General features: G+C 38.0%; 1 long non-coding RNA gene and 1 pseudogene across 1 annotated transcript; one reads left to right on the top strand and one right to left on the bottom strand.

The window, feature by feature from the left end:
- The first annotated feature begins 6,078 nt into the window (after nt 1-6,078).
- Nucleotides 6,079-16,736, top strand: LOC148936227 (uncharacterized; annotated as a pseudogene).
- Nucleotides 16,737-17,091: 355 nt separating this feature from the next.
- LOC148936226 (uncharacterized) lies at nt 17,092-24,049 on the bottom strand. Its single transcript, XR_016139691.1, has 2 exons — nt 20,349-24,049; nt 17,092-19,455 (listed from the first exon to the last, which is right to left on the bottom strand). It is a non-coding gene; the product is annotated as an uncharacterized LOC148936226 (long non-coding RNA).
- Nucleotides 24,050-27,304: the final 3,255 nt, after the last annotated feature.

Here is a 27,304-nt window from a genome sequence, read left to right as displayed (position 1 = left end):
TAGGAGCTATGTATGGTGGAAAAATATTGACTTAGATATTGAACATATGGTAAAACAATGCAAGATGTGTTGTTTAATGCAGAAAAAAATCTTGTAAAAGTATCAATATACTACTGGGAATATCCTAAAGAGCCATGGAGTCGAATTCACATAGATTATGCCGAACCATTCATGAATCAATATTTCCTGGTGGTTATAGATGCTTACACAAAGTAGCTAGAAGTCATACCAACTACATCCATCACAGCTACATCAACGATAAACATACTCAAAAAGTTATATGTCACTTTCGGGCTACCCATCACCCAAGTTTCAGACAATGGTAGACAGTTCAGATCAGAAGAAATGCTAAGATTTTTTAAGAAAAATGGGATTCAAGCAAAGTTCACTGCACCTTTTCATCCATCCACAAATGGGCAAGCAGAAAGATATGTACAAACTTTCAAAAATAAACTCAAAGCAATGGCTAATGAAGAAGGATTGCTACAAGACAAACTTCATAAATTCCTGATGATGTACAGGAAAACACCAAATAGTGCGACGAGTTTGAGTCCTGGAGAGATGATGTTCAAGAGACTATATAGAACAAGGAATGACTTAGTAAGAAGAGGAGAAGAAAAACAAAAAGAAGGCAAGAATGATGATCTGCTAGTAAGAAAAGAATTTAACAGAGGAGATAGAGTACAGATTAGAATGTATGACAGTAATAAATGGAAATTCGGAGAAATCATTAACAGAAGAGGGAAACTGCAGTATGAAGTGGAAGTAAACGGAAGGATACACCAAAGGCATGTTGACCAAATTATAAAGTCCACATGCATGAGTGACAATGTCTATATACCTAATACGCACCACCTTAGTCCGAGACATCTGCAAGAAGCCATACCGACACAAAATCAACCTGAAACAAAAGAAACTGTGCAACTTAGCCCAGAAGTGGCGAGAGATACACTACCTGGACAAAGTCCGGTCACAAGAAGGGCTATCACTCCCACTCCTGAAGAGCAACAGGAACCTGTGGAACCTTACCTAGGGAAGCTGCAGACCTAACTCCGAAGACTGCGCCACGTCGTTCACAGAGAATTAGAAGACGACCTGAGCTGCTGAACTTTTAAATAATAACGAGGGAGAGAGTGTTACGAGTCTTAGTTAGGAACGAAACATTGGGAGGCGCCTCCTACAGGATGGAAAGAAAACGAGATAGAGGCAATCCGCTATTGAGACATTCGAAAACCAATACAGAATATTGTAATATAATAACTGTGCTAATATATATATACGCGTGTCTATTCAACATCTGCCTAACTCAATATCTTACATTTTCTATTGTCAATGGATGTTTACTTTTCAAGTGATTCCAGAAAGGTTTTGTAGAGAATAATTTAGGCGTTTTATCTCTCATAATTTTTTTTTGCGAACTATTGTTCACTTGTGAATCGCCTTCTATTTTTTTTTTCATCATTATTATATATTTTTAAAAATTTCCATACGTTAGATTTTCCTTGTGCCATTATATTTTATAATTGAATGCAACAATAAAATGAACGATATATTCTTCAGGTCTACACCATGTAGAAGATGAATTTATCAATAATTTTCTCTAATTACTTTGCTATTAATATCTTCTCGTAGGTTAAGTTAGAAAACTTTTCACTAATGCACTTCAGCATTATTGAAAATACACCTTTAAACCTTTAAAACCTTTAAAAAGATTGTACAAAAGAGAGCCAATCTGATAAAAAATGATTAGCTTTGTTCCTAGAGGACTCTGCGTCTCGAATCTCGCACTAATGGCACCAATTTTAAATATTTCAAATTTCGATCCGATATCCGGATACTAATAATTCGGCTCAAACCGGATAGTAAAAAGGAGCTGGATATCCATCTTTTATGCGCATCATCTCCGGTCAGCCACGCGCTGATTGGCCGACCAACGACCGCTATAGATATGTACATCTAGCCTAGCTCTATGGTCTATGCCGCCGCCAACGCCATGTGCGTTGGCGTACCCACGCTGCCGCCATGTTGTGCAACAGCGCCGCCGCAGGCACGCGTTACAATGCGCGGCCATACTCGTTCACTCTTGTGCGCGTCATCGATCAGTGAACACCGTGCGAGCATCGTTCCTAAATCCTTGTCTCGTTCAAGTTTAAGTGTATTTCAATCTCTAAATTTAGTTCAAATCCTAGCTATTTCAATTTCTAATTTAACATATATATTATTAGTATTCCGTACCATTTTGTTCGTGAGTGTAAGTAAATTCAGTGAATATCTAAATATATCGATTTTTACTTAACGCCACGTGTCCTTCATTATCTCATCCCTTGTCTCCGAGATTCCGATAATAACGGATGTGTTCGCGAGGCTAAAGAGGCAACGGGCGTTCATAATAACTCAAGTCTTCTTTTATCGAATAATTAACGGCTAAAGCAAGAATTCCGATCGTTTCTGGGGGCAAGGTGTTGTGCGTCATCCGCACTTATCACGAAGGAAACATCGGACTTCGAGCACGCGGTAGCTCCTGCATTCCAACGCGACGAACCAATGCGTAATTGGCTCGCAGCCGAATGTAATATCCTAACCCTAACCTTTTCATTAAATATAATATACGCCTAAAGCCTCTGTCGAATGCCTAAGGCACGGAAAAATCGCGCGGGTCGTAACAACGCACTTCGGCGACTCGAATACGACCTTCACGTGGCCGCGATTTACGACCACAATGCAATCATCGGCGAAGGAATGACTTACGACGGCGAGTACGAACTCCTCGTGCATGATCGCCTCTGGAGCGCCCTGCCAGCCCCATCCGTGCCCATGCCCATGTAGCAGCTTACCAAGGAAGCAGTTTTCGACCACATATCTCCCTCGAAGAGTATCTGCGTAGAGCAAACACCAAAAGGTAAGTGAGAATTATGCATTGAGTTTTATTTCCGGTTGCTTTCGCATTTTCCCACCAGGCATACGTTTACACCGGTGAAAGAGTATACGTATAAGAAAATTAGATGTAAACGAATATAAGTATACTTGTCGTGTTCCGGATTCTTTCGGTTACATAATTCGCTTTGTTCGCGTCGAGCGACCGCCGCATAGTCACATCACTCGACCGGAAAGGTTTTACGATCGACCCTTTTTTTTTGCCTCCCTTGCTACTTTCCCTTAAGGCATGCAGGGTTTTAAGCCGCTTTACCGTTGCGTATAGAAATATTCTAGTTTCGAAATATTATTTAACGTTGAATATTCGCCGCGTAATGTTAACACACGTTATTTGACGTAATGTGCCCGCCTTGTTTCCTCGAGCCACGAGACTCTCGCACTCACCCAGCTGCCGTATACAAATATCGTATGAGTACGGTGCATTGCCTTACCACATTTGGATATCGACGCGTAGACGACACTACCGCCGAATCGTTCCCTAACAGTGCCGAATATCTGTGCTTTCGATACAAGGAAGAAATACCAGAAGGGATGCTTACATATCATCTGGAACTGGCCCACGCGTTCCAGTTTGGGTACACTTCCGTCCGGGATCATTGTGATAGCTGCCGTACCAGTCTCGTAATAGTCTGCGACATCGAGCTTTGCCCCGAATGTACCGAGGTTTTTATCGTATCTCTGGAAGTACTCAGGGAATTAGGTAACACCATAGAAAACATCTGCGGACGATATTACCTTGACGAGACGAATCCCGCTCCCAACGGCATTTTATCGCGCCGGCTAACCAATTTTTCCGTTTCACTGATTCGCTCACGGTCAAATAATTACTCGACGTCGGTTTAATCGCAAGGTCAGCCGCGTAATTTGCTGAAATTCCTCGGGAGCGTTTTCAATAATTTGCCGCTGAGCTTATCGGAGGGGCCTCCGCGATCTTGACGTAACAGTGGTAAGTGCGGATGACGCACAACACCTTGCCCCCAGAAACGATCGGAATTCTTGCTTTAATTATGAATTAATCGATTAGTCAATATTGGACTTGCTATTAACACCTAATTGCTTCGTGCCCTCGTGAACACTTCTGTTAGTAGACGCGGTGATGAACCGTATGAAAAAGCAAACACATGGTGATTCGAATTTTATATTATTATATTCAGGAGATTAATTAAAAGTTGCACGCGCGAAGCTTTATTCTAATGCGGATAAAAGCGGTGATGGAGCGTGTGAAAGAACGAACACGTGGCGATTTGAATTTAATATTAATATATTTAAACAATTAACTAAAGGTTACACTCACGAAGCTTTACTCACTAATACGAGATAAACAATCAAAATCGCTTATTTAGAACTAGAAATTATAGCGGAATATGAACTAGAAATAGAATGGAATACGAATTAGAAATTGAATAACTACGCAACTAGAACTTGAATTACGTACTAGAGATCGGAGCAAGACGCTTGCGATGTCAACTGTTCGACGACGCGCACAAGAGTAGAGGAGTATGTATGAGTGAACGCGTTGTAGCGCGTGCTTGCGGCGGCGCTGTTGCGCAACATGACGGTAGCGTGGGTACGCCAACGCACGTGGCGTTGGCGGCGGCATAGATTATAGAGCTAGGCTAGATGTGCATATCTATGGCGGTCGTTGATCGGCCAATCAGTGCGTGGCTGACTGGAGATGATGCGCGTAACAGTAATGCGAGCTTTATTGTAGTAATAATCTTACAATTAATTAAATTAATATCGTTATCATTAACATGATCTTATTATTAATGCAGGTATTATATTTAGGTATGTTTAAGGAACATTATATTTATTATTATAATTTAAATATTTTTAAAGTATAATTATAAAGTATTTCGTGTATTATATCAAATATTGTTGTTTATAGTTAGTAAGGAAAGTGGTTAGGATAATCGAATACATATGTTATTAAATGTTAATATTTATAATTATTGAAGAAGACGGTTAGAATAATATTACATCTATGTAGCATAATAATGGCGGGGTGCGCCATGTTAGGCGGAACGGCAGGAGAGCTAATGGCCGTTCTCGGTCGCTGGCGATGAATTATATTAAGGTGATATTACATGCGTGGAAGAGGAAAAAAAATATAAATGGCGGCTCTTCGGACGTTACACATATATACAAATTACGTTTTTCTTAAGACGAAAGATTTTTCTAGATCTAATAGCAAACGAAACTATTAAAATTTGTTCCAGGACCGTTCGTGAGATCCGACAAAATAGTGCTAGCGATAAGAAGGACGACGAACATCTGAAGAGAATATGCTTGTCCTGACGAGAACGGAATGCGAATTTTATGATACACAACTTAGATCGAAAGAAGGAAACTGATTCTCTGTATATATGAGATACAAATCACGTTTTTTTCTTAAGATGAAAGGTTTTTCCAGATCTAATAGCTAACGAAATTATTAAAATTTGTTTCGGACCGCTCGTGGGTCCGACAAAATGGCGCCAACGATAAGAAGGATGATGAAGGGATATGCTTGTCCCCGCGCTAATGGAAAAAGATTTTTGCGGTACGATACGCAGAACGTCCCGAAGGTAGAAATTTGTTACTTTGTATATATGGGATGTAAATCAAGTTTTTCTTACGACAAAAGGTTTCTTGATGTCTAATAGCTAGCGAAACTTAAAAATTTGTTTCGAGACCGCTCTGAATTCGATAAAGTGATATCTGCGACAAGAAAGATTAAAAAAAAAAAGGGAGGGTGTGCGTCACGGCGAGGCCCGACCACGAACCGACAAAACTCGTAATTATTTTGCGAAAAAATACCACCTCAACCAGGAAGCGAACCTGGATCTCCTACTTACCGGGCAGGCATCTTATCCTTTCGACTACCGAGGCATGTGATGATATTTATCGCAAATAACATGTTTAAAATAACACGTCAACAATAAAATGATACACATATATATACGTATATTACAATATATATATATATATATATATATATATATATATATATTAGGTGTACAAAAAAGTTCTGAGCTTTTTTTTGTAAAATTCAATCTTTATTCAAAAACAAACAAAAAAATATTAATCAGTGAAATATTCCCCGTTTACATCAACAACCTTTTCCCATCTTTCGAGTAGCTTGCGAATTCTTTGATGATAGAAGCTCACCGGCTTCGAAGCGATAAAATCATCAATGCATTTTCGTATCTCTTCAAATCTCACGAAATGTGTATCAGAAAAAAAAATGATGCTGCAACGATCAGAATAGATAGTAATCGAAAGGCGCCATGTCTGGGCTATACGCCGCGTGCGGGAAAAGTTCCCAGCCTAACGCAAAGATATGGTCCTGAGTCGCTTTCGCAACATGTGGTCGAGCATTGTCATGAAGCAAGATCACTTTACGACGTCTTCGGCCAGTAAATGGTCTCTTTTCTTCTAATGCATTGCTCAAATTGGTCAATTGTTGTTGGTAGCGGTCTGCCGTGATAATTTCACCCGGTTGTAACAATTCATAATACAATACACTTTTCCAATCCCACCAGATACAGAACAAAACTTTCTTAGCGTGGATGGACTTTGGTGTCGATGTTGAAGGTTGACCAGGGTCAACCCATGATTTTCTATATTTAGTGTTATCATAAAGAATCCACTTTTCATCGCCTGTAATGATTTTGTGCAGAAAATCTTTTTTCCGGAACTTTGAAAGCAAAGTGAGTACAGTGTCATGCCGACGATTTTTGTTGTCTTCGGACAATTCATGCGGAACCCATCTGCCTTCCTTCTGAACCTTTCCCACCGTATGTAAACGTACGGATATGGTTTGCTGCGTAACGCCAAGCTGTTCTGCAAGCTCCTTTTCAGTTTGCGCAGAGTTTATATCCAGCAGTGCAATTCATTCGTTTCAATCTTTTGAGGGCGTCCAGCACGCGGTTCATCTTCAAGACTGAAATCTCCTTGGCGAAATTTTTTATATTATCTTTTACATGTAGTATGACTTACAGCGTTCTCTCCATATGCAGCACAAATCATTGCAGTGGCTTCAGTAGCATTTTTCTTCAGATGAAACGCGAAGTGGATGGAAAATCGAATATGTTCTTTTGTTATTGCCATCGTGAACACTACTGATTTTTGAGATTATATGCATCAAACGCCAAACCGTATGGCATTTTAGAAGGCCAAATGTCAACGCTTTAAAACCGCAAAAGGGCGAGAAGACATAAAATTTAAATTGTTATTTCGGTTGTATGAAATCTAAAGCTCAGAACTTTTTTGTACACCTAATACATGTATTCTTTCGAATCCCCACGACCGATACTCCAGAGAGATGATGGTCTTATTTTCTCGATGAATACAGGTCGGATTGCAACGGCGACACCCTCCAACGCCATTGGCAAATATACAAATAATCCTCCTGGAGCATGACAGGAGAGATTGCATCAAACTCGAGCCCTCGAATAAGAAGGGAGGGTGTGCGTCTGAAGGGAATATACTTGACCTGACGAAAATGGAATGCGAAATAGGAAAACAGGAACGAACAGGTTCGCACTAGACGTTTTTCTAATGAACTCGGAGTTATATGAAACTCTTATTCTATAACAAACGCAATGTCTGAAAATTTTTTTAGATTTCTAGCTCGAAGGACGTAGCGCATTAATTTTAGGTTGGAGAAAAGAAAATAAGAGACAAAGACTGGAATTTAAGTTACAAAATCATTAAGTTTATTATTATATCGTTGTACATATTATACCAATTTATAAATAAAAGCTATAAATTACGATTTGAGAAAATAATACGAAGAATTTCATTAAATCTGAGAGAAGTTAATTCCACAAATATTATATCGAAATACATATCCAGAAATGTTAAATCGTTTATTTGCATACGTATTTTGCGCGCGATTTTGTGATAATTTCCTTTTAAACTGAGTTTTATAATATCACCTGTTGTAGCCCGAGTTACTTTTTATATTATTTTTGCCATATTATATTTTATCCTCACGATTCTCGAATCTCGGAATAGTCGATGCTATGGAAACGCCGGCCGGAAATGCAAGCATGCAAAAGCAAGTCCACAAATTCCAAAGCGAAGCGCGAACGAGGAATTTGCGAGAGCGCGCCGTTTTAACCATATATATGATTTAGAATTATAAGACGACACTACTAGAATACTATAAAAACGGTCGCTAAATCACTGAGAACGGGCAGTCACAATACGTAACAAGACAGTTGTACTTCATCACGGCCAATGTCATGTCGTTGTCAGTAATAGCGACATTCACACGAACCATTGTTAAGAAGCTGTACCAATAAATCAGCTACTTAATGAAAGTGAATAATAATATTTGACCAGAAGAACCTTCCATCTACGATCCTGCTCGGAGTTCTAATTCCTAAAGCGAACCCGACTTTCCCTAATTACAATCTTGTAATTATTCAATCCGGGCTATAACATTTTGGTGGCAGCGGTGAAATTGTCGACATTATCCCCACGATTCATACAATCTGAAAGAATAATCGCTAACCGAGCAGAAATCGAGAGTAAATCCTAGCAAACAAAACGGGCAGAAAGAAAAAAAAACTTTTCTGGCAACTTTCATAAGACCTGCAGTACTAGCCCCAAAGCTGCAGGCAGAAAAGAAACTTTCTCAAATTACAAGACTTGTGAAAAACAGGCAGACGAAAAAGGCTCCGTCAGAAAATAACAAGCCTACAATCGAAAGAGTACGAAAAAGATAGCTGAGTGCCGATCTAGGACAACCTTACAGATATCAGCGGCAACAGAGCAGCGAGCTAAGATCGCCCAAACATCATACATCGATACTAGTTGATAAGGACACCCGGTAGAGCAGCCAGCGAGCGCATATCAGCGACATCGAAGAAGACACCGACAACAACACGCGACAATGAAGCAACATGAAGCTAGCAGCGATATATTGTAAGTAAAAAAATCGTATCGCAGTAAAAATTGTAAGCAAACGATAGCAATAATGTCGGACAGCGAAATAAATAGAAACTGACCTCTTAGAAATATATTGTAGTTACACGGCGAGCCTGTCACCCTCGGTACGTGTAGTCCAAGAAGTATCGTACGCGATATCCGCGATAGCGTGCGTCGAAATTTAGAAATGCGACATTCGGATGAGAGCTCATCTGAGCTGGTGCTCCATCCACACATACTTATCGAGCGAGTATTTCCGTTCAATGACGTTGACGAGAGCTTAATAGCCGGAATCAATGGACAAAAACAGACGGCATCCCAGAACTGAAGGAGGCGAGAGTCAAAATTCACAACGAAGACAGTTCTCGCTAACATCTTACGATAGCATTTTCGATCCGGAAGAATATTACACGGCTCCGCACAATCTCGAGCATAAAAACATGGCAGAACGACAATTACGTATACCTCGTAGCGAAGAAACTAGGGAACCGGAGGTAACCCGCACAGAAATAGATACGAAAATAGAACGTCTCAAAGCTTCGGCAGGCCCCTCACGCAGAAGGGTAGAGCAATCAAAACCGAAAAATGAATCAATATTAGACGTGTTGCTAGAAGGAATTCGCGCGCTACAAGAACGAATAGGTCGACTAGAAATTACGGTTTTCGACCAAAACCGATTCGCACAAGTACCTAATGAACAACTCCGTGGCGAGCCATTAGACATAACTTACGGACGAACACTCGAAGACATACGAAACCGATCCAAGACCGTAGCAGGATATCTACGATTAAAAGAAGCTCGCGATATGATTCCGGAATTCGATGGAATCTCTCATAAGTTGCCGGAATTCTTAAGTACTGCATCATACGCTATGAAAAATACGAATCCGATGGAAGAAGGAACGCTACTGGAAGCAATACTGTGCATTAAACTAAAAGACAAAGCTATGACTGATTTTCAAACTCGAAATATATGCTCAGTTAAAAAGAGAGCTAAAAGTTTGCTATCTTAGCAAGAAAAGTACTACACATTTGCAACTAGAGTTCAATACGTTGAAACAAAGATCCGGAGAATCGGCAAGAGCGTTTGGATTGCATACGGACAAACTAGCTATGGAGCTATACGAACATGACAGAAGGTCGAAATAACACAATAGAAAGTAAACGAGCGATCTTGAAAACCATACAGCAGCAGGCTCTATGCAATTTTCAGCTCGGATTATTAGACGACATAAAATTATTGATACGATCACAATATTATACAACGCTGCAAGACGCCATCGCTGACGCGAGCGCGGAAGAGAAATTTAAAGGACCAATGGAAAATTTTAGGCGAGCAAAAGCGAATACAGTACGCACATCCGCCCGCGAAAATAAAATATCGCAATGCCAAAGATGCGGAAAAATCGGACATGTCGGACGAGATTGTCGAACTAATAGATATTCGAACCGATTTTCTTTACCCAGAGCCAAAAAACCCATCGGCGTAAACGCGATGGAAAAATATTGCGTAAATTGTAAAAAGGCGGGACACGATAAAAAAGAATGCTGATCAAATCCAATGGATTAAAGAGAAATTAAGTAAGACGACCGAGACAAGAGAAAGAAACATGAGGACAAGTAAATACTACGATAAGAGCAAAAGAAAACGAAGAATTGTTCTGCGTCTTCGTTTTCTTTTGCTCTTAGTAAATCGGCAGATTGGAAAGATGTTAGATGACAGAATAATATACAGTACGAATTAATGGAATGCGCCATTAGTACCCAAAAAAGTGGATGCATCTGGGAAACAAAAACTACACATCGTAGTGGATTTTCGAAAATTAAACGATCTAACAATCGAAGATTCTTTTCCACAACCAAATATAACAGACATCCTAGATTAGCTGAGAAATGCAAAGTATTTTTCAACGTTAAATCTCGCATCCGATACATCAAATTCCAAATGAAGGAAGAACATAAAAATAAAATGGCTTTTTTTACACCATATGGACACTATGAATTTAATAGAATGCCGTTCGGACTTAAAAACGCGCCCGCGACATTCCAACGACTAATGAACTCGGTGTTAACCGGAATTCAAGGACTCAGATGTTCAGTTTATCTTGATAATAATATACGGTGCAACATTGAATGAACACAATAAACGAATGAAGTAATGCAACGATTGAAAGACCATCTCAAGTTGCAGCCGGATAAATGCGAATTTCTCAGAAAAGAAGTTACTTATCTAGGACATATTATTACGGAAAATGGGATACAATCTGATCCCCATAAATTGCAAGCGGTAGAGAAATTTCCGACACCAAAAAAGGTGAAAGATATACAATTATTTTTAGGACTGACCGGATACTATCGAAAATTCATTTAAGATTTTTCGAAAATTGCCAAATCTCTAACAAAACTAACAAAAAAGGAGGAAAAATTTAATTGGAGTATTGAACAACAATACGCTTTCCAGACACTAAAAAAAAAATTAATTACGGCGTCAATATTAAATTACCCAGATTTTACTAAAGAATTTTTAGTGACTACCAACGCATTCGATTACGCCATTGGAGCAATATTATCACAAGGGCGAATAGGTCAAGATCGACCAATAGTCTATGCCAGCAGAGTATTAAATAAAGCAGAACGAAATTATAATACGACTGAGAAAGAGCTTCTAGCGATAATATGGGGAGTTAAATACTTCCGTCGGAAGTATTTAACTCCCCATACTATTCCGTATTTATACGGAACGAAATTTTTAAAATAATCACCGATCATCGACTATTAGTTTAGCTATTCAGCGTTACAGACCCTGGATCTAGATTGATACGGTAGAAACTCAAGCTAGAAGAATATGATTACGAAATTATTCACAAGGCAGGCAAAGGAAATACAAACGCGGATGCACTAAATAGAAATCCAATCACTCTTGACTCACAGTTAAACACCGTCGCACACGAAGAGAAAAACGATGACGACGAAACAGAGGAAAAGATAAAACGAGAATATACTGCAGAAGAAAAGCAACAAATACTTTATGAATATTATGATGCGCCGACAGAGGGGCATCCAAGAGTCTCACGAACTCTGAACCGAATTAAATTATTACATAATTGGCGCGTATAACGCGCTACGTGGAGGATTATATTAACAAATGCAACCTCTGTCAAAAAAATAAACTAAACCAAAAAACCAAACTATCAATTATCGACACGCCGAAAAAACCGAAAAATATGCGCTTGATATAGTGGGACCATTACCCATTACGAACGCCGGAAACAAATATATCTTAACTTTTCAAGATAATTTAACGAAATTTAATAAAGCGATTCCGATAGAGAATCAAGAAGCAAATAACAAAAGTCTTTGTCACCAAAATAGTTGCCGAACACGGGATTCTCGAAAGGATTTTAACTGATCAAGGCACGAATTTCATGAGTGAAATATTTAAAAATACATGCAAGTTGTTGAAGATCGAGAAGATTCAAACAACAGCCTATCATCCCAAAAGTAATAGAGCATTAGAACGATCACACAAAACTTTGGCAGAATATCTTCGACATTACATAAATGAGAGCCAAACAGATTGGGACGAATGGCTACCCTACGCAATGTTTGCGTATAATACAACGCCATACACGGCGACGGGATTCACACCATTTGAATTAATTTACGGGCACTGAGCGGAACTACCGACAGCCCTAACCAAACCACCGAAGATAAGTTATTCGTATGACAATTACGTACAAGAATTACGAGAGAAGATCCGTGCAACGAAACAAGTAACGAGAGAATGTGTAAAGCAAGAAAAGATAAAATCGAAACAGTACTACGAAACAGTACCGAAACACGAGAATAAAAAATTTTCAAATAGGCGATCACGTTCTACTGTACGACGAGACAGTTAGACGAGGACGCTCAAAGAAATTAGAAGCGCAATGAATCGGACCGTACATAATTATAGAAAAACTGTCCGAAATAAATTACAAGATAAAAATGGGCCGCCGTACGATAACCGTGCATGCAAATCGAATGAAAGCATTCGCGGAAAACTAAAACTAAATAAAAATACAAATAAAAAAGACTTATCAAAATAGGGTTCCAAGGAAGCGCCCTGAGAATATTCAATAAAATAAAACTGGCGCACTACCCAGAAATATATAAATGCTATAAATGCATATTACGATAAAACAGATATCTACACGATCTTCCGATTTCCAGTAATCACTTTCCCGACATTCAAATTAATAAAACCGATACCGTTTCCAATACGCGAACACGCGAATATCTTTTCATTTATACGGGTAAATCACGCCTTAATAGCAATAGATAAAGAAAACCATTATTATATATTATTAGAAGAGCGTGAACTAAACACGTGCATACAAAACGATCAAACTTACATATGCGAACAAAATTTTCCCATCTATCATCATAGGTACGGACGCGTCATGCGAAGTGCAAATTTATATAAACGCACCCGAACAGCTCCAGAATTGTGAACAAGGACGTATAATTTCTGAAATCTTATGGCTAACGCTAACGGAACCACAAGCGTGATTATATTTCGCACAAGTAAACCAAAAAATAGAAATTCAATATGATAAGTCGGAAGTAAGAAAACTAGAGATAAATGGTATAGGTAAAGTAAAATTAAACGGCGATTGTAAACTAACGACGCCGAAAATAACAATAGTCACGCGACGATAGATAGCGATCCGTTACGTACGAGCACATTTACCGGAATACAATCTAACGTTAATATCAAAAAACATCAAAGGTGCAAAACAGCTCACAGAAAAAATAAAACTGCGACCGATACTAAAAGACCCGTTAGAATTAACAAAATTAAACACAAAAATAAACGAATTAAATAAGCAACTAGATGAGGAGCCGAACGTATTCCAAAACGTACATTTTACCTATTTTGTTAGTTTCAGCGGATTATTAATAATTATAATTATAATAGGAATAATAAGTGTAATCATAAGAAAAAAGAAAACAAAAAATGTAAATAAAAATAGCGAACTGCGCAGAAGAAACGAAAATTCACGATTTTAAAATTTTATGTAAATGTATGTTGAAGAATTGTAATGCGAAAAACTCCGTTTTTTTTTCCCGGCGAGGGAGGGATGTTGTAGCCCGAATTACTTCTTATATTATTTTTGCCATATTATATCTTATCCTCATGATCATTCTCGAATCTCGGAATAGCCGATGCTATGAAAACGCCGGTCGGAAATGCAAGCATGCAAAAGCAAGTCCACAAATTCCAAAGCGGAGCGCGAACGAGGAATTTGCGAAAGCGTGCCGTTTTGACCATATATGGTCTAATTTAGAATTATAAAACGACACTACTAAAATACTATAAAAACGGTCGCTAAATCATCGAGAGCGGGCAGTCACAATACGTAACAAGACAGTTATATTTCGTCACGGTCAGTCGTTATCAGTAATAGCAACATTCACATGAATCATTATCAAGAAGCCGTATCGTAATAAATCAGCTACTTAACGAAAGTGAGTAATAATATTTAATCAAAAGAATCTTCCACCTACGATCCTGCTCGGAGTTCTAACTCCTAAGGCTCGGCGAACCCGACTTTCCCTAATTACAATCTTGTACAATCCGAGCTACAACACACTATCTATGTAACTTTTCGGAAGGTTTAATTCTATTTCTTTTATAAGATATTGCGTGCATTTGTTAACATTATCGGTCATGCTTTGTAAAGGTTTTAAGTACGCATTTCATAATATTTTCCAATCCGTGAAAAGTACTCTTCTGCATCACAATTGCGACAGCAAAGGTTTTACGTCTCTTCGTCGGTGACTGCGAATCCATAGTCGTTCTTCGATATTGAATTTCGATATTTTTCATAGCGGTCTCTTCATTTTCTTTATACGTCAGTAATATGGACCGCGACCCATAAGAGGAGGTAAAATTGATCGCAACATTTTTGACAATGATAGGTTCCGGTCTCGATTTATTGTAGCGTTTAAATACTCATCGATAAGCCCCATGTTGTTTAGGAATTGTTATCAGGAATCAGTGAAATAAATTCCTTCTGCATAATTACCGGTTAATTTAACCATTGACACGAAAACTCCTTCGTTTGTTGTTTGCAATCCAACGTGTATCCTTTTCGTGTGAGAGATGTTGAATCCATATGTTGTCGAGAGCATCATATGGAACTTATCGTTTCATTCCTTACAATTTCCCTTCGGAATATCGTATATAGATATTCTGTACTTGCGCCTCTCGGAATCGGGAACATTGCTCGGCTCCGGAATATCGCGCTTCTCGGTATCGGCAACAGCTTTTCGATTCGTCATTGTTCCTGTTTTCTTCTCAAATGTAACTAATAATCACATTGAAATGAGAGATAAAAGACTACTTCGGATTTATGATTGAAATCTCGAAGGATGACACTCGAATGAACTGAGGGCTGACGAATTCGTCGAACTCGTTAGCTTATCTACTAAGAAAAAAGAACGCGCGTGCAGATGGGCAAAAGAAAAATTTTTAAATTTAAAAAATTTAAAAGATTTTAAAATTAAAAAATTTTAAATTATAAAATTATAAAATCTTTTAAAGGTTAGATTTTCTAGACTTTTAAAACTTCTTCGCAAAATATTATTTAATAAACCTAGAAACTACAAAATAAAAAAGGAGGAGGTTAGAAGTGTTTCTTGAGTGGGGAGTTCGTTTTCTTTCAGCTATGTTTTAGCTCAGAGAATAGAAAAAATGTAACCTGTATTAAGGAAAATTTTGATCTATCCAATGGCGCTGCATTTTTTTGCGTGCCATCCTCTTTTTGGAGTGTGCCGGTATTTTCAAAGTATAAATACCGCGCGGAATTATAGAAAAGGTTTATTTTCGAGATTATACTTTCTCGTGAGTGACTTGGCCGGTTTTTACATTATTGCACCGATTCGTTCGCTGTCTGTAATATTCTAAAAGTGAAAAAGTGAAAAAAATAATACTCTGTGAAAAATTAAGAAAATTTTTTATCGTGTGCGCGAATATCAACCTAACGATAAACGCAAGTGCTTATATTTTATTATTAACAAATGAAGAAACAAATTATATCACGTTTGCAAAATTCGTACCGGAATGCTCGAAAACCCTATTGAGCATTATGTTCAGATTAGGGCATTTCGAGGACAAAAGACTTTTAAATATTGTAAAAGAATATATAATTGGCGCGGTGTGGAGAAGGATGATACTGGCGGACATATCGCTTTTTTTTACAACGGAGGAGATAAATATTTATTTTTAAGGTAATTGAAATTAGAATAATAGAATGTAAGTATAAAAAATTCTAATTTAAATTTTTTAAACGAGAGATAATATCACGGTTGTACATCCGTACCAACCATGGGGATTGAGACGCCCCGCCGAAGACGAGGCGGAAGGAGTAAACGAGCGTGAGTAAAATAATAGAAAATTAATATAATTAAAAAAATCTAGATTTCTAAATTTTCAGATTTTTAAATTAAAATATCGAATTTTTAGGACGAGTGCGAATGCGGATAGACGCGCAGCCTGAGAAGAAGGGTATCCCAATGGTTGATCTAGTTTCAGGTAAGAAAATAGCAAATATTGCTTTTAAAATTAGTTCACTGTATATACACTGAATATCGAATTCAATTAATAAAAGCTTAATTTTGTTTCAAATGCGGAAGAAAATATCGATGATGAGGAGATGGCTGTGAGCGAAGCCGACACCGAAATTTACACACCGCGTGAATAATTATTTAAAATAATAAAAGTTATAAAACTAAATATTAGCTAATTCTTGAAAAAAAGATAATAATAATAACAACGATGTTTCTTTTTTAGTACAAGCAAACGATTTGGATGAATCCGAATATGAGGAAGAAGAAAATGAAGGGGAAAATGAAGAAGAACAAGAAGAAGATATAGATGAAGGAGAAGAAGAAGTTGATGAAGAAAGACAAGAAGATGGAGAAGGAGAAGAAGATGACGATGACGATGAAGAAGCCGATGACGAAGTTGAAGAAAATAAAAACAGGAGAAGAGTCTTCAAGCAAATGTGCGATGAGCTTTCAGAAGAAAAGATCGAGGTTTTCCATCAATGCGAAACACGGGCGGACTATTCTCCAGAAAATTAGGAAGGTAAATTTAATATTATTTATTTTAAATTTTAAAATAATTTATTCTTTCCGATAAATTTATAATTAAATATGAAATAATAGAAGGGCAAATAAGAATCAGCGCTGTTTGCAGTGCGCAATTTATATTCCTTATTACAAATTGAAAAATATGACATAAGTTTCGACTCTAGTTTGAGTCATCCTCAGTGTATACAAAAATGAAAATTAAATAAAAATATAAAAATAAGGATAAGATGCCGTGTTCATCCGACGTGCTCACTAATTGATTTCGTTGACCCATTGAATTATGATTATCATTCTTAAAGAGATAGAGTAGTCTTTAAGGGTTGTCGATTATCGGATGGACACGGCTCACACATATCGAATAGAGCACGCACAGAAATGCACGGTTCGTGCAGCAGCACACCAACAACGCGTCCGCATGCCTCGAGTTCAAGGCAGTGACTGAACGCGGTGATTCAACAAGTCAACAGCTTGTCATCAAAACAAAGCTGAGGTTACAGCCTGCTCAAGACCGAAATGTATGCGTGGTATAAGAATTCAGTATCCGACTGTGAATTCAAGCTATTATTCTGTCTCTTAATAAAAAGCATCTCTGAGATTAGTCATTTTTGCAACTTACGTCACAGTCTAATACTTTCACACCGTTCCAGTCAAATTCATGATCGCAATCTAATCTATGTTCAGTAACTGAATGTGTGGTCGTGTTCCTACGTATATGACTCTGGTGTTCATGCAGTTTCGTTTTTAATTGTCTCATTGTTTGTCCGACATAGCACGCATCACAGTTGCCGCAGCAGATCTTGTACACTACATTCCTTTTGGAATATGCTGGTAGAGCGTCCTTATGAACCCTGATCATGCCTCTTAGCTTGTTCATACTAAAGTACGCGGATTTTGCATTAAAATCATCGACAATTTTTTTGAATTTAATCGCAATTTCCGGAACAAAGGTAAAGTAAACCATTTTGTTCCATGTGATTGCGCTATTGCATTCGACATTCTTGATTTATTTTCTTGCCTGAATACATTTTTAATCTCGAATGTTATCAAAGATAAAGCTGAGAGGATGTATATCAAACTGAGAGAATGTTATCAAAGATAAAGCTAATCATTCAATAACAGAGTTTTAATCACTAAATTCAAGTTTTTTTGGTGGGATTTCGGATGGGACAATAAGAACTCTATCGACGAGTTCAGCAATAGTGCCTCTTTTTTGGGTGAGAGGGTGCTGGGAATGAAAATTGAGGTACCTTCTCGAGAATGTGGGTTTATGAAACCAATCAATCTCAATATTCTTATTAATAATCTTTAAGGTCAAGTTTGAGAAAATTCAACTCGCTTCTCCCTCCCCCAGCAGTGAATTACAATCTAGGGTGGTACGAGTTGAACCTTCCAAGCATCTCATCAATCAATCGGGAAGGAATGGCCATTGCAATGTCATCAACATATCTATAAAAAAAAAAGGCAAATCCTGACATCTTCAAGCATGCTCTCCTCCAAATCTCTTAATACTAAATCGACTATGATCGGAGACAATGGGGAACCCATGGGTGTTCCAAAGGTTTGCTTGTAGATTACATTGTCAAACGTAAAAAAGATAGAATTTAGGACAAACGAGACTGCATTTAAAATTTCGTCCTTAGGGATGTCACAATTCTTCGAGATGTCTCCCCAGCGTTTTGCAATATTGTCGATTGATAGGTCAATAAGAACATTGGTGAACAAAGAGATCGCATCGAAAGACACAAGTGTATGGTCGTCATTCAATTGCATACCAGACAACTCATTGGCTAGTTTAAAATTATTTTCTGAATGAAATCGAGCGTTTTCAACGGTTTCTCACCGCGGAAAATATCGCTATAATAATTTATAATTTTAATATTATAGTTTTGGTCGAGGTGAAAAACTGAGATACGACGGTCGTGCATTACTCGCCTACTTCGGAGGCGAACCTTTGTATACAATAAATATAATGTATCACGAGGATTCGCGTCGATCGTGGGATTATAACCCTATATTAAATTTAAGAGCTGCAACCGGTTCGCGTGGCGGTTACTGCGAAGCGTGCAACACGAGCTTTCGAAACGATAGGAGACATCGTTGCGCGAAGAAATGTCCACGTTGTCACGCCTCGCTCCCGTGCGTAAATCACAATAGGAAATAATTAGATGCGAAACGTGTAACCGTATCATTTACTATCGATGCACAAAGAAGATCCACAGATAAATGATCAAAATACTAAATAGGAACATAACAAACATTCAATTATAGCTATAAGCATGTGTAACGAATAATTGCTCTGCCAGTGATGGCTACGCTGGAACTGCCTTGCCGAAGAAGGCAGGCTCGAGTCTCTGAAAGATCAGATAGGCAGGAGTAGGCAGGATAACTGAGTTCACGCCACAATTTTGTTGTCCGACCGTCGCCAGCAACGTCTCGCGAAGTTCTGATTCGGCCACGTTTATTCTTGAACACAATCGCTAATTCTAGAACGTATCAAAGTCACAGGGTTAACAGAACAAAGGCGCGATATTTATAACGATTAAAAACTAATATCACAGAATAAAGAGATCGAAGACGTACAATGCCAGCAAGGGCATCGCGAGCACGAGAACAGCGCGTGACAATATTATTTTCACGAAGCGTACAATGCCAGCAAGGGCACCGCGGACACGGAGAAACGTTCAAGAACTGAAACGCTAGAAACGAGAAATCACAAAAAATAAGGAGGGAAAGAACGCACTTGAAATGTATCGCTCGCAAGAGAAAAGCGGAGCGCTTGAAATACACACTGCGCGTGCACGCGGGACGCTCGGAAAAACGCGGATTAGAACGAGGCGCGATACAGACGGAAAACGACACACAGACGCTAGCGAAACGGAACGCGGGCGCGGATAAAATGGAGCGCATGCAGAAATTGATGACGGCACAATCACAAGCGCGAATAAAAACGACAAAACCAAGCGATGCGAATAAAACGCAAAACGCAGATGAGACGCATGCGAAAAAACGCGTGCAGAGACGTCACTCACGAGCGAGAGGAGGAGTGACGCAAGGCGAGCGAGAAAGAGAGAGAGAGAGAGAGAGAGAGAGAGAGAGAGAGAGAGAGAAAGAGAGAGACGTCACACGCGAGAAAGAGAGCGAGATGGCAACTGGTCACGCGCGAGCGAGAGAGAGAGCGAGCGCACGCATCTTGCGCGCAAGCGAGAGAGGTGGAGGCGCACAGAGTGTGAGAAAGACAGAGGGCACCCGGAGCAACAGGTGCGGCGCGCCGCACGTGGTCGCACGGCGAGACGGAACTTGCGACACTACACAGACTTCGACGCGTACACGATACTTCACACTGCACGGTCACGTACCAGTCACGACACAGTGACACGTTGACGATGTTGATGCCGGAGTCTCTCTCCTTCTTCTCTCTAGCAGACGTGTGGCTGCTGCGAGTCCGATGATTATCACAAAAAGGTCGCTCGACACAATGCGCGTGGTAATGGCCGACGAGAAAGAAAGCGGAAGTTACCACTCTAGTCGTGGCATCAGCATCTGCTTCCTCGGTGGACGGTGGCGTTCGGCGGCGAACGCGCGAGGCGGCGGAGCAGCGGCAGGAGGCAAGGGCGTCACACATAGAAGTCAAGATGTCTCACTCATATAAAATCACAAATATCTAGTGATAAAACACTTTCTCATAATAGATCAATCAAAATTATGACTTTAAAGTCCAATCTCCAAGCTGATTCTTGAGAGAGCGTAATTAAAGTCAACTATTTCATAATTAAGGTAAATAAAACGTAATAAACTAAAATAAATATTAAGTATTGAATGAATCAGTGCTACATAACCCATCGAAAAAGACGAGTTGCAATGTAAAATAACAAAGATACAAACAGAACATTACACATGAATGGATATAGAGAAGTATTGCAGGTCAAAGTAGAAAGACTAAGTCGAATGACTTAAATCAGAAATTAAATTATAGTTCGAAGATAACTTTCATATATAATCCGCAATACATAAATGCGCGATCAAGTGAATCAGAGCTACCAATTACATAGCAAAAAATTTTTAAATATTAACTTGTCCACAATATGGATATTGATTCCGGTATAACACATCCCAGCACGATACCCCAGGAAAGGTGTACCGATCTGCACTCAGAGTGATCAAACCGAACAGACTCATAATTAATATCTTATTAATATCTTAATATTATTAATATCTTAATTAATATCTTAATTTATCCTAGAGGACGTACTTGGTGTAGTGTCATCATTACTACGAACAGATTCATATCATGTTCGAGGAATCGATTTACATGGATACTTCTAGATGGTGCTACCTGTATTTCATTAGCATATGCCTTCTCTTGTGATCAAAAATTGTACAATTTATACTATGCTATGGCTAGCACATAAACTAACACGTTGTGACATAATGACTCATTTAAATATTAGTACTCAATAATCGCTCATTACTTACAATACAATTATTTCAAAAACATAATATATCCAAATCAAATAGGCTTTACTCAAAATTATTATTCAACGTATAAAATCATCTTATCAGCTATAGTCATTATTTAATTCTCATATGAAATAACTCATGATAGAGAATACTGAATTAATATTTGAGAATTAATATTATAAAATTCACTATACTAAATAAACAATATACAAAATCTGCAGCGGAATTTTTATGCAACATAAAATATCCAACTGTCAACGTAACTTATAAGCTGAAGTATTATTAAAGCATATATAAAATATTATTTGAATACCATGTAATATTTCATTAGCATATACCCTTTCTTGTGATCAAAAATTGTACAATTTATACTATAATATGGCCAGTACATAACTAGCACAATGTGACATAATAATTCATTTAACTATTAGTACTCAATAATCGTTCATTACTTACAATGCAATTATTTCAAGAACATGATATATCTAAATCGAATAGGCTTTACTCAAAATTATTATTCAACGTATCAAAATCATCCTATCAGCTATAATCATTATTTAGTTTTTATATGAAATGACTCATGACAGAGAATACTGAATTAATATTCGAGAATTAATATTATAAAATTCACTATACTGAATAAACAATATTCAAAATCTGCAGCGGAATTTCTATGCAACACAATATATCCAACTGTCAACATAACTTATAAGCTGAAGTATTATTAAAGCATATATAAAATATTAATTGAATACTATGTAATAATTATGTCTGTCAAAAATAGTATAATAAAAAAGGTATTTAATAATAGATTTTAATAAGCAAAAACAAAAAGTAATATCGATATCATCTTATAATAAGAAGCATATATATATTTTCATTAACCTATCACTGCAGAAACAAAGAACACAGAACATAAACAAAATATATGCGATGCAAGCGATAACATTAATTAACATTGTAATTGCTGTAAATACAATCCGAAACATATTCCAATAACCGCATCATCAAATGTATGCCAATCGCTCAGAGACACACTCGCGTGAATAATCCTTGCACCACACATATCTGCATTTAAGACACACGTACACACAAGAAACATACTGTTCCGAAAAAATAAAATAAATAAAAAATCACGGTTCAGGCAATCCATGCAGGTAACACATTCCGGATAGACGGACTTCAGAATAAAACAGAGCAGCCATCCAATGCATCACACTATAGCACTCTCCGCCATATAGTTATTTCATGCCATATTAATTGTAGGAAAAACCACCGCCATAATGTGAAAACACTAGATCACAGCATATCGTCCCAGAATATATTACTGTCTATCTTGTCGTTTAGCCATATTGTCTTTATCGCGGACGGCATTAGAAAAACCGCCATCTTGGTTGCCACGTTTTCGAAATTAATGAATTAGAAGAATAAACCAAGTACATTTCATTAATATAACTATCGTTCAACTAACATAGGCCATTGAATATCACTAATATTTTCCAGAAAAAGCACGCAATAAACACGCAAAATCGATAAAGAATGAATAAAAGAACAGAACAGGTGTCGGCAGGGGCAGAGATCACTCCACGATCACTTGAAAAATCAAATTCCATATAATTAACAAAATAAGTAGGATTAACAAAAAATATATCGTTATGTTACTCGTAATGTTGCGAAATTAAATTAATATGTAAAACAGAACAAAATTAAAAATAAAACTCAAAGAACACACTTGGCGAAGCGCGATAGAGACACGTCCGCATAGTACCACGGCCCTTGCACTTCGCTTTCATACCTATATCGATCTTGGTTTTAGCTTTCATCATTGTCCAAATAGTTGCAGCTGCAGTTTTCTCGCTCAGAGTCGAATCCGTCATGATGACGCGTCCTAGGCTTTATCGGCGAGTACCGCTACGTGTCTGTCGGCGAGATCGTTGCTCTGAGGATACGCAATGTCGTGTTCACGGCATGCCGCGTCCAATGGATTTATGCCTGTTTCACCTAATCGATTCTTCAGCCGAATACTCGGGCCGCAAAATTGATAGCCGGAAATATGTAACTCAAAAAGAAGCGCATTTATAGCTCGATTGAGCAGACCTCCACTGCAACCTACGTTTGACGTTGCTGCTGCTGACATACGCTACAATCTTTTATCTTAGATGTGCGTACGTTGCCACGGTTGGTTATAATGCTCGACACAGCGACGATAAGTTCGAATGTCCAAATTCGTCTTTATATGATCCGGAAGCTTGTTCTACACATGATGAATACATTCACCGCACGCGCATAACAGTACGACTTTCGATATATATATTGCAACTGTTCAGCGCTCAAGTCCCAAATATCAGAGGGATGCGACAGCGCGAGAAACATTTTTGCAACTGAGCGATTCGCGGTTTCGCGCGCCTATAAATAGGCGTTCGATCGAAGCCTAGATAACGCAGTGTGAACATGAAATTCGTGCGGCAGCCACTGACGCGTCGCGAATTGCGAAAAAGCGCGAATGATGAGGGACATCGCGACGGAGCATAAGCACGATGAAATGCTACCGAGTATCGCGCCATCATTTGCGGTCGAATTGCGATAAAACCAATGTTCTCATAAGCTTGCTCAAAAGTCCGCACGCTGTACGTTTCGAGAACGTGTACGTATAATCGAAATCGCTGCAACAACCAAAATATCGATATCTCGAAACTTTGTTGACATCGATCGACGAAATCGGTTACTTTACATTCTCCAACAACAATGATGTCATTCCACCGAGTGAGGCACGTCCCAATTCGATCTTTGTCTTCGATGACGTTGCATGCAATAAGCAAAATGCAGTGAGAGAATTCTTCTCGATGGGCCGTCACTCGAACGTCGATTGTTTCTATTTCTGTCAGACGTACGCGAGGATACCTAAACATGTGACACGCGACAATGCGAATCTGCTGATCCTATTCAAACAGGATAGTATTAACTTGAAATATGTTTACAATGATCATGTGAATATCGACATGTCGTACGATGAATTCTGTGCGTTATGCCGCGATTGTTGGCAGCGCGAGTACGGATTTTAGTGATAGATAAGGACAGTTCGTTTATCAATCGGTGATACAGAAAAGAATTTAACACGTTCGTGGTATCATAACGCGATTAGTCGAAATCGATACGTCAAGCAGGCAACATGGATAACATCAAAGATCGCGAGAAAATAGCGAAACAGATTGCGAAAACGAGCGATTCGATTCGCAAAAAATATCGCGCTTTGAAAACTGGTAAAATAGCTGAAGATGTAGCGTTGAAAAGACATTTCAAGCCCAACATCGAACCTCTGAAACAAATTGTTGAATACATCGAGAAATCTCAGCTGATTAAAAAAGGAGTCATTGTTGCAAAGAATATCGGTATTAAGAAAAAGAAATGTGAAGACAGTGATGACGACGATGATAACACTACAATTAACAGGGATTGGACGGATGTTGGATGGTTGAAATTAACGCCGCCTAAAAAGCAACGTACAAAACAATTGAACGCCACGTCAGATTCATTCACGTACGAATCTACACTGAAAGAACTATCGAAAGAACTGCCTGCTGTCGAAAGAATCATTTAAAGAACAACCGAAAATACCTTTGTACGAAACAAAAATGTTTTTGAGACAAAAAACGTCAGTGAACCATCACCGAAAACAACCATCAAATAAACTCTACAAACGCAAAGAGGAAGCGAGGTGCTTCATGGTCAGCTAGGACCGTTGGGACAAAAGTGTGGGCGTTCTTCTCGATGACGACATAGATAAAGCGATCGATAATATGTACGGTGTTTATTTTGACAAAAGTAGTACGATGCTCGGTGACAAAAGGTTTGACGTTGACAAAGATGACTCCATAATCATAGACAATGTGAGATACAATGTGAGGTACATCAGGATTATACGAATTGATCTTCAAGAGACTTTCCGATGAGGCTACATTCACCGAAGATGACAAACAAACGTATAAAAGTATACTATTAACAACGAATGCTCATAGACGTGGCCATAGCGCCTATAATCCCATCATGGGCAACAAGAGATATAAGTACATTAATATCATCGCTCCACTCATATCTACATATAAGAAAAGCGGTAAAAAGAGTGCAGGTATTGGCAATATACCATCCGCCATGAAATTAAATGACAACAAAATCGATTACGCATTGGGATGATTTCAACGAGCTGGTGGATCGACTCCGATTACTCGACGCTTCGCATTGAGCTAGTAATAACGCTCACGACAAGATGCTGTTGATCATCGAAGAACTTCGCGAAGCCGGCATTATTATAAATTAATCGCGTATCGACGAAACGAGCCAGTCGATTGACGTCAATGAGAAAAAAAACAATTTTAAATCGTATATCTTATTTACTATTAAACATTGTCGAAACATGAGATCCAATGGACGTGAAAAAAATGTTAGCTCCGAGAGGTGACGACTCGTTGAGGAATTACACGCTCCGGCAAGTGTCACGTCCCAGCGCCGAAAGTACCTCTAATCATGTTCAGTGTAAATTTTTCAAAATTTTTAATTATTTATGACTAACTGTGTTAGGAGAGCACCGTCAAATCTTTCCTATACATTTAATAAAAGAATATACCGCTTAAAATTATTTAAAGATTTATACAATATGGCCGCTCCTTACCACAACCTTATGGCGCTACTACAGCCTTAATGTTCCTAGTAAATTTTCCCTAGAAACCTCACTAACAAAAAACAGAACATACCGAAATCACTTCTCCAGACTGTTCAATAAAGTAACAAAGAAAATAGAGCTAAATATCGCATCCTTATCTAAGCATTTCAACATTAACAATAAAATCTCAACAAATAGTAAATAATGAATAAAAAACGAATGTAAGAAATATAACCTCGCCCACGTAATGCACGAAAACTATAACAAAACAATTATCGGTACATTGTAATATCTTTATTAACAATTAATAAACAAAATCATATAATTATATAAATAACAAAATACCAACCAATTTCTTCATATCGTCAAATATAACTTCAGAAACTAAGAAACCCTTGTATATCAAATCTTTCACTTTTGTTCCATTTTAATAATAAATATAAAAGTTAATAACAAAATTAACAATAACAATAGAAAGGATATGAATAAGGAATAAAAGTCATAATGACAATATAACAAAATCCACGACAAAATATTTATTCAACAGTTCATCTGATACATATCCTTATTTCAAGGATAAATTTTGTTGATGTCCTTATATGGATATATTTTCCCTGTATAAATACATTCTCCATCGAAAATCCTTTCGAAAACATAAATATAGTTTGTGGTTACGATTCTTAATTCTCAAGATATATTACAAAATTAAGGGTATATGAAAGCACACACACACACACACACACACACACACACACACGCACGCACGCACGCACGCACGCACGCACGCACGCACGCACGCACGCACGCACGCACGCACGCACACACACACACTTATATACATATATACGTACATTATACATTTCCTTATAAGATATAGTTTTCTTTATGAAATTATATAAACAACCCCGATAGAAACATATTTTATCTCAGAAAAGAAATTCTACGATTTAAATTTCGTTTAATAAAATTTATAAATAAATAAATTATTATATTAACAAATAATTATTATGAAAGATTTGGACAACACACAGGAAATCCTGCAACTTACCTCATTACACATACTTACCTAACTCGCACCGTTTAGAAGATATTTAAACAATTATAAACTTCCTTACATACACTTACCTTAAAAACTCAAATCAGTTCAGCAGGCAAATCTCTGTATATAAACCAGTTCAACTAGGATGAAGGTTTCAA

The sequence above is a fragment of the Pogonomyrmex barbatus genome, unplaced genomic scaffold, assembly GCF_055798465.1.
Source record: "Pogonomyrmex barbatus isolate J1 unplaced genomic scaffold, ASM5579846v1 scaffold27, whole genome shotgun sequence".
Classification (NCBI taxonomy): Eukaryota; Metazoa; Arthropoda; class Insecta; order Hymenoptera; family Formicidae; genus Pogonomyrmex; species Pogonomyrmex barbatus.
This window is presented reverse-complemented; position numbering and strand designations above follow the sequence as displayed.